The following is an 11,737-nucleotide window of genomic DNA, read 5'->3' as shown; positions in this document are numbered from 1 at the left end:
GCAATACGGATATGTAGATCTCCTTCCTTGTAACTGACTCTGTGTAACCCTAGCCCCCTCCGGTGTCTATATAAACCGGAGGGTTTAGTCCGTAGGACCAACAACACACAATCATACCATAGGCTAGCTTCTAGGGTTTAGCCTCTTCGATCTCGTGGTAGATCAACTCTTGTACTACTCATATTATCAAGAACAATCAAGCAGGACGTAGGGTATTACCTCCATCAAGAGGGCCCGAACCTGGGTAAACATCGTGTCCCCTGCCTCCTGTTACCATCCGCCTAGACGCACAGTTCGGGACCCCCTACCCGAGATCCGCCGGTTTTGACACCGACATTGGTGCTTTCATTGAGAGTTCCTCTGTGTCGTCATCGTTAGGCTTGATGGATCCTTCGATCATCGATAGTGATGCAGTCCAGGGTGAGACTTTTCTCCCCGGACAGATCCTTGTATTCGGCGGCTTCGCACTGCGGGCCAACTCGCTTGGCCATCTGGAGCAGATCGAGAGTTACGCCCCTGGCCACCAGGTCAGGTTTGGAAGCTTAAACTACACGACCGACATCCATGGAGACTCGATCTTCGACGGATTCGAGCCCCTGCCGAGTGCGCCGCACGGTCACAATGAGCATGTTTTAGCTCTACCGTCGGACAGTGTTCAGGAGACCGCACCGCCAACCGCTCCGACCCTCAATTCGGAGCCAATTGTGCCATCCATGGACGGGTGGATAGACCCCGCCACGGAGTCCGTATTCTCAGTGGCGATCGAGCCGAGTATCGACCTTACCCTTCACGAGAGCCGTGACGCCAAACTGCCGGATTCTTCCCCGGCCACGGACTCCGAACCACCTGCGCCCGTGCCTATTGAATCCGACTGGGCGCCGATCATGGAGTTCACCTCCACGGATATCTTTCAGCACTCGCCCTTCGGCGACATAATGAACTCATTAAGGTCTCTCTCCTTGTCAGGAGAGTCCTGGCCGAACTATGTCCGGCAGGATTAGGATGCGGATGACGAAGAAATTCGCCGCCCACCCACCACCCACTTAGTAGCCACTGTCGACAATTTGACCGACATGCTCGACTTCGACTCCGAAGACATCGACGGTATGAACGATGATGCAGGAGACGAACAAGAACCACTGCCCACAGGGCACTGGATAACCACCTCATCATATGATATATATATATATATGGTGGACACACCCAAAGAAGGCAATGGCGACGGGACAGCGGAGGATGACCCCTCCAAGAAGCAACCCAAGCGCCGACGTCAGCGGCTCCGCTCTAAGTCTCTCCAAGGCAAAAGTGGTGATACCGGCACAAGAGATAATAGCACTCCGGAGAGTGCCGAAGATGACGACAAGCCCCTCCAGCAAGATTTAGAGCAGGAGGATGGAGAAGCCAGCCCTCCCGAGAGAGCGGCAGATGGAGAGGCGGAGGATGATAATTACATGCCTCCCTCCGAAGACGAGGCAAGCCTCGACGATGACGAATTTTTCGTGCCGGAGGATCCCGTCGAGCAAGAGCGCTTCAAGCGCTAGCTTATAGCCACGGCAAATAGCCTTAAAAAAGCAACAACAGCTTCGAGCTGATCAAGATTTGCTAGCTGACAGATGGACTGAAGTCCTTGCGGCCGAGGAATATGAACTCGAACGCCCCTCCAAGAGTTACCCAAAGTGCAGGTTGCTACCCCGACTGGAGGAGGAAGCATTAAAACCTACATCTCCAGCGTATGACGCGGCTGATCGGCCACCTCGTGGCCGCGACAGAGAGGCATTTCAGCCAAAAGATCAGCCCGCACCCCGACGCCACTCAAATAAAAATGTCAAGGCATGGGGAAACATGCTAGACCTGTGAGACGTATTGGAGGACAAAGCAAAACACACAAGATCGATCTACGGATCACGAGGGAGCGCCACTATGCGAGACGATAACCGTCATGCCGGATACAGTAAAAGTAAATCCGGCCGGGCCGAACACAGCGGACAAGACTCATTTGAGTTGCGTCGCAATATATCCCAGTACAGAGGCGCCGCACACCCCCTATGCTTCACAGACGAAATAATGGATCACCAAATCCCAGAGGGTTTCAAACCCGTAAATATCGAATCATATGACGGTACAACATATCCTGCAGTATGGATCGAGGACTTCCTCCTGCACATCCACATGGCCCGCGGTGATGATCTACACGCCATAAAATACCTCCCACTCAAACTCAAAGGACCAGCTCGGCATTGGCTCAACAGCCTACCAGCAGAATCCATTGGCTGTTGGTAAGATCTGCAAGCCGCATTCCTCGACAACTTCTAGGGTGAAGGAAATATGCCCTAGAGGCAATAATAAAGTTATTATTTATTTCCTTATTTCATGATAAATGTTTATTATTCATGCTAGAATTGTATTAACTGGAAACATAATACATGTGTGAATACATAGACAAACAGAGTGTCACTAGTATGCCTCTACTTGACTAGCTCGTTAATCAAAGATGGTTATGTTTCCTAACCATAGACAAAGAGTTGTTATTAGAATAACAAGGTCACATAATTAGTTGAATGATCTGATTGACATGACCCATTCCATTAGCTTAGCACCCGATCGTTTAGTATGTTGCTATTGCTTTCTTCATGACTTATACATGTTCCTATGACTATGAGATTATGCAACTCCCGTTTGCCGGAGGAACACTTTGGGTGCTACCAAACGTCACAACGTAACTGGGTGATTATAAAGGAGCATTACAGGTGTCTCCAAAGGTAGATGTTGGGTTGGCGTATTTCGAGATTAGGATTTGTCACTCCGATTGTCGGAGAGGTATCTCTGGGCCCTCTCGGTAATGCACATCACATAAGCCTTGCAAGCATTGCAACTAATGAGTTAGTTGTGAGATGATGTATTACAGAACGAGTAAAGAGACTTGCCGGTAACGAGATTGAACTAGGTATTGGATACCGATGATCGAATCTCGGGCAAGTAACATACCGATGACAAAGGGAACAACGTATGTTGTTATGCGGTCTGACCGATAAAGATCTTCGTAGAATATGTAGGAGCCAATATGGGCATCCAGGTCCCGCTATTGGTTATTGACCGGAGACATGTCTCGGTCATGTCTACATTGTTCTCGAACCCGTAGGGTCCGCACGCTTAAGGTTACGATGACAGTTATATTATGAGTTTATGCATTTTGATGTACCGAAGGTTGTTCGGAGTCCCGGATGTGATCACGGACATGACGAGGAGTCTCGAAATTGTCGAGACGTAAAGATTGATATATTGGAAGCCTATGTTTGGATATCGGAAGTGTTCCGGGTGAAATCGGGATTTTACCGGAGTACCGGGAGGGTTACCGGAACCCTCCCGGGAGCTATATGGGCCATAGTGGGCCTTAGTGGAAAAGAGAAGGGGCTGCCCTAGATGGGCTGCGCGCCTCCCCCTTCCCCTAGTCCTATTAGGACTAGGAGAGGTGGCCGCCCCCCTCCTCCTCTTTTCCCCCTCCGCGAATCCTATTCCAACTAGGATTGGGGGGGGGGGATCCTACTCCCAGAGGGAGTAGGACTCTCCTGGCGCGCCTCCTATGGCCGGCCAGCCCTCCCCCCTCTAGTCCTTTATATACTGAGGTAGAGGCACCTCTAGATACAAGTTGATCCACGTGATCTATTCCTTAGCCGTGTGCGGTGCCCCCTGCCACCATATTCCTCGATAATACTGTAGCGGAGTTTAGGCGAAGCCCTGCTGTTGTAGTTCATCAAGATCGTCACCACGCCGTCGTGCTGACGGAACTCTTCCCCGACACTTTGCTGGATCGGAGTCCGGGGAACGTCCTCGAGCTGAACGTGTGCTCGAACTCGGAGGTGCCGTAGTTTCGGTGCTTGATCGGTTGGCGCTTCCGCAGTCGGTCTGCGTTGGGTATGTAGACAACACTCTCCCCTCTCGTTGCTATGCATCACATGATCTTGCGTGTGCGTAGGAAATTTTTTGAAATTACTACGAAACCCAACACAGGGCACTTATGTGCGACCACCAGATGCCGATGACTTGAGCCACATAATTCAGCAGCCAAAGGAATCGGCCAGGCAATTCTGGACACGGTTCCTGACAAAGAAAAATCAAATCATCGACTGTCCGGATGTAGAGGCCCTAGCAGGTTTTAAGCACAACATCCGCGACGAGTGGCTCGCCGGCACCTTGGCCAGGAAAAGCCGAAATCTATGGCAACCCTCACGACACTCATGACCCGCTTTTGTGCGGGAGAGGACAGCTGGCTGGCTTGAAGCAATAACATATCAAAGAACCATGGTACTTCAGATACCAAGGATAGAAATGCCAGGTCACGTCGCAAAAAACACAAGCGCCGCATCAACAGTGACAATACCAAGGATACGACAGTCAATGCCGGATTCAGAGGCTCTAAACCCGGTCAGCAGAAAAAGGCATTCAAAAGAAGCACTCCGGGCCCGTCCAGTTTGGACCGTATACTCGATCGCTCATGTCAAATACACGACACCCCCGACAAGCCAGCCAACCACACCAACAGGGAATGTTGGGTGTTCAAGCAGGCCGGCAAGTTAAATGCCGAAAACAAAGATAAGGGGTTACATAGCGATGACGAGGAGGAACCCCGGCCGCCGAACACCGGAGGACAGAAGAGGTTCCCCCCACAAGTGCGGACGGTGAACGTGATATAAGCAACCCACATCCCCAAGAGGGAGCGGAAGCGTGCGCTAAGGGACGTATATGCGTTGGAGCCAGTCGCCCCAAAGTTCAACCCATGGTCCTCCTGTCTGATCACCTTCGATCGCAGGGACCACCCCACTAGTATCCATCATGGCGGATTCGCCGCACCGGTCCTAGACCCAATCATCGACGGATTTCACCTTACTCGAGTCCTTATGGACGGCGGCAGCAGCCTGAACCTGCTTTATCAGGACATAGTGTGCAAGATGGGTATAGACCCCTCAAGGATCAAACCCACAAAAACAACCTTCAAAGGCGTCATACCAGGTGTAGAGGCCCATTACACAGGCTCAGTCACGCTGGAAGTGGTCTTCGGATCCCCGGATAACTTCCGAAGCGAGGAGTTAATCTTCGATTTAGTCCCGTTCCGCAGTGGCTATCATGCACTGCTTGGGCGAACCGCATTTGCGAGATTCAATGCGGTACCGCATTATGCATACCTCAAGCTCAAGATGCCAGGACCTCGGGGGGTCACCACAGTCAATGGAAACACAGAGCACTCTCTCCGCACGGAGGAGCACACTGCGTCCCTCGTAGTAGAAGCACAAAGCAGCCTCTTCAGGCAATCCACTAGTTTGGTGATTAAACACCTGGACACCGTCAAGCGCACCCGGTGTAATCTACAACAAGACCGCCTGGCACGTTCCGAGCCCGCATAGCAATGCGGCCCCCATCCTAGTCCCAGCCAAACGGCGAAATCCGTGCCACGCGTACATAATTACACATTGAAAATACTATGGGCATAGGTGGGGGGGCACGACTATGGCACGCCCCAAAACGCGGCTCAACCGCACTAGGGGCTTCCCACTTTGTTATTTTTTCTCTCTTTCAGGACTTTACTCTCTGGAAACCCCGTCCGGCAGTATGATTTCCGGACACATGATACAACAACCAAGGAGGCAGAAAGCTACGTCGCACCATGGAACTCCCAGGTGGTCTCTGATAACGAGTGAAATACCTGCTTTAAATACCATTCCTCAGCTTGCCCTTGGAGGGGACATGTCAAATAGTCCTACTTTTTGCTTATCGCACTACTTGTATCATTCTGCTTCGACGCACCTTTTTGAATAAACAATGCATAGCACTAGACTATTACCGCATTCTCTATTCTTTTTTTATATATGTTCATTCATGACATTCAGCACCCGTACACTCTGGTACGGCCAATACGCCAGGGGCTTAAGCGTACCCCATAAAACGGCATGAGAAGTCCAAACACTTTCGACAGTGCGGCACCCCAAATTTATAGCATTATATGCATCAACTCCGAATCATGTCTTGGGTCAATAGTTGGGTTTGCCCGGCTCCCATGTTTTGGTACCTTACATTCCGCTATATCGGCTAAGGTAGCACTGGGAGAACTACTGCGATTGTGCCCCGGTTCATCTGGGCAAGCACCTCAGTAGAGAAAGCTAAAACTGACTGTCATGATAAGGCGAGAGCTGGTCGCTGTTCGAGAGGTCTCGAGTCCCTAAAGACTTATGCCGCTTAGGGCGAGGAGTCGGCTTTGTCCGGCTTAGGCGTGTATAGCGCCCCAAATTCGGCCTTCCGAATACTAGGGGCTTCGCCAAAATTTAAAATTGTAGACTTCTATGGCTAAGTGAGAGTGATAAAGCATTATAGTCCGATTGCCTTGTTCGTTGCGCTAAGCACCTCCCTCGAAGGACCCAACAATGGGAAAAAGAGTGCTCAGATTTATCCCCAACACCCCACCACTCGTGGCATGGGGGCAGAAGCCGACGACTGGCCATCTCTCATATTTGATAAACAGCTGCACAGAAGGTAATATTTTAAATTCAAATAAGCGTTGCATAGCGCACATGAACAAGTTTTCATAATACAGGATCACACGAGCAAGTTCATTCAAAAATTACATCCTTCGCACACTCGTCCGCCACAAGACGGGCACCCTTCAGGACACCCTCATAATACATTTCAGGGTGGCGATGCTCCTTGCCCTGCGGCGGCCCCTCCTTCACCAGCTTCTCGGTGTCCATCTTGGCCCAGTGCACCTTCGCACGGGCAAAAGCCCGGAGTGCACCTTCGATGCAGAGGGACCGCTTTATGACTTCCAGCCGTGGGTAGGCATCCACAAGCCGCCTCACCAGGCCGAAGTAGCTGTTGGGAAGGGAGTCGCCAGGCCACATCCGGACTATAAGGCCCCTCATGGCCTGTTCGGCTGCCTTGTGCAGCTCTACCAGTTGCTTCAGCTGGTCGCTCAAAGGCATCGGGTGTTCAGTCCCAGTATACTGAGACCAGAACAACTTCTCCGTCGAGCTTCCCTCCTTGGCCTGGTAGTACTTTGCGGCATCTGACACGCTGCGGGGCAAATCTGCGAATGCTCCTGGAGAGCTCCGGACTCGGGTAAGTAACAAGTAATTTACTTTCACATGCTTGCTTTGCATAATGAATGCCTTACCCGCCGCTATCTTCCTCATCGCCTCAATTTCCTCGAGGGCCTTTTGGGCTTCAGCCTTGGCACGCTTTGTGCTCTCGAGGGCCGCGGCAAGCTCGGACTCTCGCGTCTTCGAGTCAAGCTCCAAAGTCTCGTGCTTCCTCACGAGAGCCTGGAGCTCTTGCTACACCTCGCCCACCCGTGCCTCATGTTTCTCCCGCTCGATGCGCTCCCTGGCCGCTTTGTTTTCGGCCTCGGACATCGCTTGCTTCAGGGTCACCACTTCGGTCGTGGCCCCTGGCACATCCATGATGATCCTACCATTTTGCAACCACATCTTTTTTATATATAGACAAGGTATTACTTACCTTTGTTCTTCTCGAGCTGCCTCTTGGCAAGGCCGAGCTCTTTCTCAGACCGCTCGAGGTTCTGCTTCAGTGCGGCGACCTCCGCAGTCAGTGTGGCAAAGGTCAGCAGCGAAGCCTGCATACGCATACAGACATGCTTATATTAGACTCCTGCAGATATTATTTGATCCTCTATTCGGCTTTTCTTTGTGAACACCAAACAGAGCATCAGGGGCTACTGTCTATGCAGTAATATTTTCCTATATTTTAAATACTTACCTCAAAGCCTGTTAGAAGGCTGGCACAGGCTTCAGTCAGTCCGCTCTTGGCGGACTGAACCTTCTTGATCACCGCACTCATAATAGTGCGGTGCACTTCGTCGATGGAAGCGCCACGAAGCGCTCTCAGCAGGTTGTCCGGTGCCTCTGGATGGACAGAGGTCACCGGCACGGGCGGCTTGCCCCTCTTGGAAGGGGGCCGCCTGCCAGAGTCCGGAACCACTGGAGGTTTCAGCGCGGTGTTCGGCTGAGGGCCAAACTTGGAGCCCTTGGTAGTCTTGCTCCCTTTGCGCCTAGAGTCCGGAAGGTCGCCTTGAGGCGCCTCTAGGACTACCTCCCCTCGGTTCGGTGCCCCTTGAGACAATACCTCGACATTGTCCGTAGGGAGAGGAGAGGAGGTGGTTGGAAGTGACTCGCTATTCATATCCGACGAGTCCAAGGAACCGTCCGACGAGGATACGTCGATGCGGGCTCGGGGCGGTCTGCATGATCATATTCGACATTAGGAGAAGCAGTGCAATAAAAGTATGCTACGAGTTACTCTGGTATCCGAATACTTACGACTTCGCTAGGGGCTTGGCCCTGAGTAACCACTCGTCTTCGCTGTTGGCGGCGGTGGTGGAACAGTCCGAAAGGAGAGTCCTTCCCTTCTTGGACCCTCCGGCCTCCCCGGTTGGGGCAGCCTTCCTTTTCCTGTCTCCCCCGGCTGGAGGGGGAGAACCGTCATCTTCCTCCTCCTCGTTTTCACAGGAGGAGTGTGTCTCGGAGTTATCGGACGATGAGTCCGATACCACCCGGCGCCGGGAACTCTTTCGGGTTCCCGTGGCCTTCTTCTTGATCTTATTCTCCGGCACCTCATAAGGAGCCGGAGTCCGCATCTCTGTCAGGAGAGCGTCTGCAGGGTCTTCGGGCAGAGGGGTCGGACAGTCAATCTGCTCCGATGTCTCCACCCAGTCCTGTCAAAGGCATGGGGGCTCAGACCCCGCACATGGTTAAACTATGGAAAATAAATACCCTACAAGGTGTACAGAACTTACCGGATTCGCAGGGCGCGTCGCGCTTAGCCCGCGGTCCTCGGTAAGGGGAGGGGGGACCTTGGCACCCTTGAATAGCACCTTCCAGACGTCCTTATGCGTCGTGTCGAAGAGCTCGCGTAGAGTCTGGTGCTGGGCCGGGTCAAACTCCCATAAGTTGAAAGCCCGTCGTTGACACGGGAGGATCCGGCGGAAGAGCATGACCTGGACTATGTTGACAAGCTTGAGTTTCTTGCCCATCATGTTCCGGATACACTTCTGGAGTCCGTCCAGCTCCACCGATGAGCCCCAGGACAGGCCCTTCTCCTTCCAGGAATTGAGCCGCGTGGGGATTCCGGATCGAAACTCGGGGGCCGCCACCCAGTTGGTGTCGGGCGGCTCGGTGATGTAGAACCACCCCGATTGCCACCCCTTTATGGTCTCCACGTAGGTGCCCTCGAGCCATGTAATGTTGGGCATTTTTCCCACCATGGCTCCGCCGCATTCCGCTTGTTGGCCGCCTACTATCTTCGGTTTGACATTGAAGGTCTTTAGCCATAGGCCAAAGTGGGGCCGGATGCGGAGGAAAGCCTCGCACACGATGGTGAATGCCGAGATGTTGAGGATGAAATTCGGGGCCAGATCATGGAAGTCCAGCCCATAATACAACATAAGGCCGCAGACAAATGGATGGAGGGGAAACCCAAGTCCGCAGACGAAGTGGGTGAGGAAAACCACCCTTTCGTAAGGTTCCGGGGTAGGGACGATCTGCCCCGCGGCTGGCAGCCGGTGCGTGATATCCGCGGCTAACTATCCGGCCCCGCGTAGCTTTTTGATGTCTCCCTCCATGACGGAGGAGACCATCCACTTGCCTCCCGCTCCGGACATGTTTGGAGAGAGTTGAGGAGAAGGATGTGGACTTGGGCGCTGGAGCTCGAGTGCGCGAGAATTGATGAGCAAGGAGGAAGAAGGCGTGGGAAGAAAAAGGTGAACCCTTATCCCTTTATAAGGGCGGACAAAACTATGCGCCACCACCAACCTGGTAAAACTCGCTTATCCCCCAAGCGCCGTAATTGATGGCGCGGTTGGGTTACCCACGTCCGTATTGATGGGAATCCCGTAATAAGGGGACACGATCTCTGCTTCAACAAGATGTGTCAAGGAAACCGCCTTGCGAAACACGCTGAGGTTGGTTGTGAAAAACGATTCGAATGATGACTTGGCTGTGGTGTGATGTCACACAGCGGAATGCGTCGGCAGATTAGATTTGTGAAAATATTATTCTCTCTACGGTTGTATGTGGAACTTGTTTTGCAGAGTCGGACACGATCCTCGTGTTCAAAATCTTCTATGAAGTATTCGGAGGAGGAACCCGCCTTGCAATGTCGAAGACAATCTGCGCGCCGGACTCATCGTCATTGAAGTCTGGTTCAGGGGCTACTGAGGGAGTCCTGGATTAGGGGGTATCAGGACAGTCGGATTATATCCTTTGGCCGGACTGTTGGACTATGAAGATACAAGATGGAAGACTTCGTCCCGTGTCCGGATGGGACTCTTCTTGGCATGGAAGGCAAGCTTGGCAATACGGATATGTAGATCTCCTTCCTTGTAACCGACTCTGTGTAACCCTAGCCCCCTCCGGTGTCTATATAAACCAGAGGGTTTAGTCCGTAGGACCAACAACACACAATCATACCATAGGCTAGCTTCTAGGGTTTAGCCTCTTCGATCTCGTGGTAGAACAACTCTTGTACTACTCATATTATCAAGAACAATCAAGCAGGACATAGGGTATTACCTCCATCAAGAGGGACCGAACCTGGGTAAACATCGTGTCCCCTGCCTCCTGTTACCATCCGCCTAGACGCACAGTTCGGGACCCCCTACCTGAGATCCGCCAGTTTTGACACCGACAATACCCATATCTACTCAATTCACCGGTGAAGGTGAGAAAATAACGATATCCACCGCTCGCTTCAACACTCATCGGACCGCACACATCAGCATGTATGATTTCCAACAAGTCACTTGCCCGTTCCATTGTTCCAAAGAATGGGGTTTTAGTCATCTTGCCAAAGAGGCATGGTTCACATGTGTCAAGTGATTCAAAATCAAGTGACTTCAAAAGTCCATTAGCATGGAGGTTCCTTCATGCGCTTCACACCAATATGACCTAAGCAGTAGTGCCACATGAAAGTGGTACTATCATTATCAACTCTACATCTTTTGGCATCAATGTTATGAACATGTGTATAACTATGACCGGGATTCAATAAACCATTCACATTAGGTGCATGACCATAGAAGGTATTGTTCATGTAATCAGAATAACCATTATTCTCTGACTTAATGAATAACTGTATTGCAATAAACATTATCTAATCGTGTTCATGCTCAACGTAGACACCAATGCAAACAACATTTATCTAGGTTCAACACTAATCCCGAAGGTAGAGGGAGCGTGCGATGGTGATCACATCAACCTTGGAAACACTTCCAACACACATTGTCACCTTGCCCTTAGCTAGTCTCTGTTAATTCCATAGCTTTTGTTTCGAATTACCAATATTAGCAACTGAACCGGTATTTAATACCCAGGTGCTACTAGGAGTACTAGTAAGGTACACACACATATATCAAATATACTTTTGTTAAAGTTGATAGCCTTCTTATCTACCAAGTATTTGAGGCAGTTCCGCTACCAGTGACCATTCCCCTAATGGAAGCACTTTGTCTCGGGTTTGGGTTCTTGGGTTTCTTCACTGGAGCGGCAACTGGCTTGCCGTTCAAGAAGTTTCCCTTCTTGCCCTTGCCCTTCTTTGAACCAGTGCTCTTGTTAACCATCAACACTTGATGCTCCTTCTTGATTTCTACCTTTATGGCCTTAAGCATGATGAACAGCTCCGGGATTATCTTCCCTTGCATGTTATAGTTCATCATGAAACTCTAGTAGCTTGGTGATAG

Source organism: Triticum aestivum, chromosome 2A (assembly GCF_018294505.1).
Source record: "Triticum aestivum cultivar Chinese Spring chromosome 2A, IWGSC CS RefSeq v2.1, whole genome shotgun sequence".
Classification (NCBI taxonomy): Eukaryota; Viridiplantae; Streptophyta; class Magnoliopsida; order Poales; family Poaceae; genus Triticum; species Triticum aestivum.
This window is presented reverse-complemented; position numbering follows the sequence as displayed.